This window comes from Lycium barbarum, chromosome 2 (assembly GCF_019175385.1).
Source record: "Lycium barbarum isolate Lr01 chromosome 2, ASM1917538v2, whole genome shotgun sequence".
Classification (NCBI taxonomy): Eukaryota; Viridiplantae; Streptophyta; class Magnoliopsida; order Solanales; family Solanaceae; genus Lycium; species Lycium barbarum.
In genome coordinates, this window is record NC_083338.1 from 120,584,076 (window position 1) to 120,587,118 (window position 3,043).

General features: G+C 41.4%; 1 non-coding gene across 1 annotated transcript; it reads left to right on the forward strand.

Moving 5' to 3' along the window:
* The first annotated feature begins 2,447 nt into the window (after positions 1 to 2,447).
* On the forward strand, positions 2,448 to 2,534 carry TRNAS-GGA (transfer RNA serine (anticodon GGA)). Its single transcript has one exon. It is a non-coding gene; the product is annotated as a tRNA-Ser (tRNA).
* The last annotated feature ends 509 nt before the right edge of the window (positions 2,535 to 3,043 follow it).

The window sequence follows — 3,043 nt, forward strand, 5'->3', positions numbered from 1 at the left end:
TTCTTGATTTTCCTCGGTTTTTACCCCACGGAGCGGTAGCTTGCTTACTTAGCGCTTGCGCTAAGGATCTAATCAGAGTCAAACTTGGATTTGAAAAAAAACCTTTCCCTTATTAGCCGGAGTACAAGTGTACTCTTTTTTCTTTAGTAAAGGCGGATTAAGCCAAAAAATCTTTTTTTTTTTGCGAACAGTCTCAACGTCCTCGTTGAGAGTCGCTCTGCGAGACGTCTAGTAGTCTCTGACTTGGTCTTCGAATCGTAAGTCTCAGCCCCTTCCCGGCTTGCCTCGCTCTCAGGTTGGCCTTTCTACTTGACTAAGTAGTATTCCGCTCGTGCAGTGGGTGTATGGGCTAGCCCATGGTGCGGTCAGCTATGATATACTCAACTTCTTCTTTAGTAGGTTTATCTACAACATCTGGTGGTGCCCTCGTGGGCACGTTCCTCTCTGGGGCGGTCTGGTCTAATCGAAGTCAACTGACTCACATGGAATACGGGGTTCGTTTTCACCGAGCTGGTCGCTTGAGTCTATAGGCTACCTTTCCTATCCGCTTTTCTACAAGGTCTACTTTCAGACCGGGCCAAGCCTTTAGGTTGTTTAAGTAGGTTTGGGCTAAGGTCGTTGCGCTCCTGCCGCCTCTTGGCAAAGTAGGCTGATGGGCAAGCCCCCTCCTGTCGCAATGGTGTGGGGCGTCAGAGGCTGTTACCCCGTGGCCAACTCGAAGGGGCTGAAGTTCGACGCAGAGCTTTTTGGTTGTTAAGTTCTAGCAGGACTGAGCAACATCCAACAGCTCCAGTCCTTCTGGTTTGCACTAAAGTGGCTTAAGTAGCCCTCGAGGAGTCCGTTTATTCTCTCCGTCTGAGCTTTCAAAGATATACCGACCGTAGGCATCTGACCATCAGATGCCGTAGGTCGTCTTCTAACATTACCGACATTTCGGGTTTTCAGAAATTTCACATAAGAGAAAAGCTCTTTTCATCATCAGAAACAACCGGATTTCCGACCTCTTGCATTGCATTACCATAACGAAAAGAAAAAAGAATTCAAAAAAAAGAGATTGCTCTTGTGACTCGGGATGAACCTTTATCGGTGGAGGAAAGGAATAGCGATGGATTCCTATAGAGCATCCAGGAAAAAGCAGATTCAATCGGACGACGAATTCTTACGTGGTCCAAGGAAATCAAAGGTCCGCTTCCACGAATGAAATCTATATGAAATCTCTTAATATCAGAATAGCTTATATAGTCATGATTCAATTCAGGTCCATTTTGATGGATTTCTCATTTTTAGGATCTGATTGTAACAATGGAGAAGTAGGAAGACTTTGGCGATTCATAATAGAAGGGGGTATCTAGAATATCTATGTCCCAGGACATAAAAGATGAATAATGAAAGATGAGGAAGAGTATACTCTGTAGTGAGATAGCAGTTCTCCTAATCGACTACTTATTATGATAATGAACATTCCACTTAAAAACAAAAAAACGACTCTCCAGGCGGTTACCTTTTTTTTTTTTCATATTCATATTTAGATCCTCTGCAACAATTGTTGGGACGGACTTTCGTGGAAAAGAAAAAAGCCCTTTATCGGATTGGAAGCGATGACTTAAGCCTCTTTCTTCTTCTTATAGGGCGTTTAAAGAGCGTGACTCTTTAGTTTAATGTTGTTCCAATTTGGGAAATGAAAAGGCCCCATTTGATTCAATTCATGAATTAGCCCACTATGAGTCTACTCCATTTTCTTTTCATAATAATTATATATAATTAGATAATAATAATAATAAAGTATATCATTCGTCTCTCTCTTACAACACAGCGAAACTAAATGGTTCGAATCTAAATTGATTTTAGGCTGTACACCTAATTTTCCTGGGATTGTAGTTCAATCGGTCAGAGCACCGCCCTGTCAAGGCGGAAGCTGCGGGTTCGAGCCCCGTCAGTCCCGACGGATTCCATAACTATATCAATTCATTATTTATTGGCATATTCAGGATTCCAAGAGAGACTGGGTCTGGTTTTTCAACCCGATCCATGTATGTAATGGAATAGAGTACCTTATTTCTTTTTATCGGGAGCACATACACAAATGGAATTCCTTTCTTGTACGATACAAAATGAATTTCACTCAATTACATTACCCTTAGAGAAGACTTTTCCAGATTCCACTTTTTCCTTTTCTGGCTCCGATTTTGTGTAACCTCAATTATGAACATTTTGAATTTGAAAAAAGAAAGATATATCTCATTCAAATTTCACACTGAGCTTTTGATATATGCGTCCCAGTACTAATCCAAGGAAGGAGGATATTCCAAAAATGAAAACTCCCACCATTTGGGAATGCAAAATTCTCGATTTTTCGAGTTAGAATGGATTGGTCGTACCTATCCAATCAATAATTGTTTATGACTGACTCGCTATTCACTCGGTTTTTGGGTCATAATCATTATGTAGGAGAGATGGCCGAGTGGTTTAAGGCGTAGCATTGGAATTGCTATGTAGGCTTTTGTTTACCGAGGGTTCGAATCCCTCTCTTTCCGCACTTTCACCTAATTCACTAATGTTAATGACCGAAATGGATCAAATAGCAATGGAAAAAATGATTCCAACAGTTAGACCTTTCTTTGATATATATTCTCTATTCCTAATTGCTGTTTTTCGGAAAATACTGGAAAGAGTGGACAAGGAATTCAAATATCCCTGCCGATGTATTTTGACATCCCACAGCTTCGGCAGATCGCTTAGCCCCGTTCATCTTCGGCGCAAGAGCGCTCGATCAGTGAGCTATTACGCACTCTTTCAAGGGTGGCTGCTTCTAGGCAAAAATGATACTACCCTAATCCAGTACACTATAGGATATAAACCATGCTTACCTAGTAAATGATATTAGCATTACTACGACTCAATAGGATATAAACCATGCTTACCTTGAATTATCCCTACGCCATTTAGCTCCATCCTAGATGGGTGCTACCGGGTTGGCGCTGGGTGAGCGAAACATACACTGTTTCTAGGCTTTATATTCCAAAATCCAATTTGGAGATCAAAT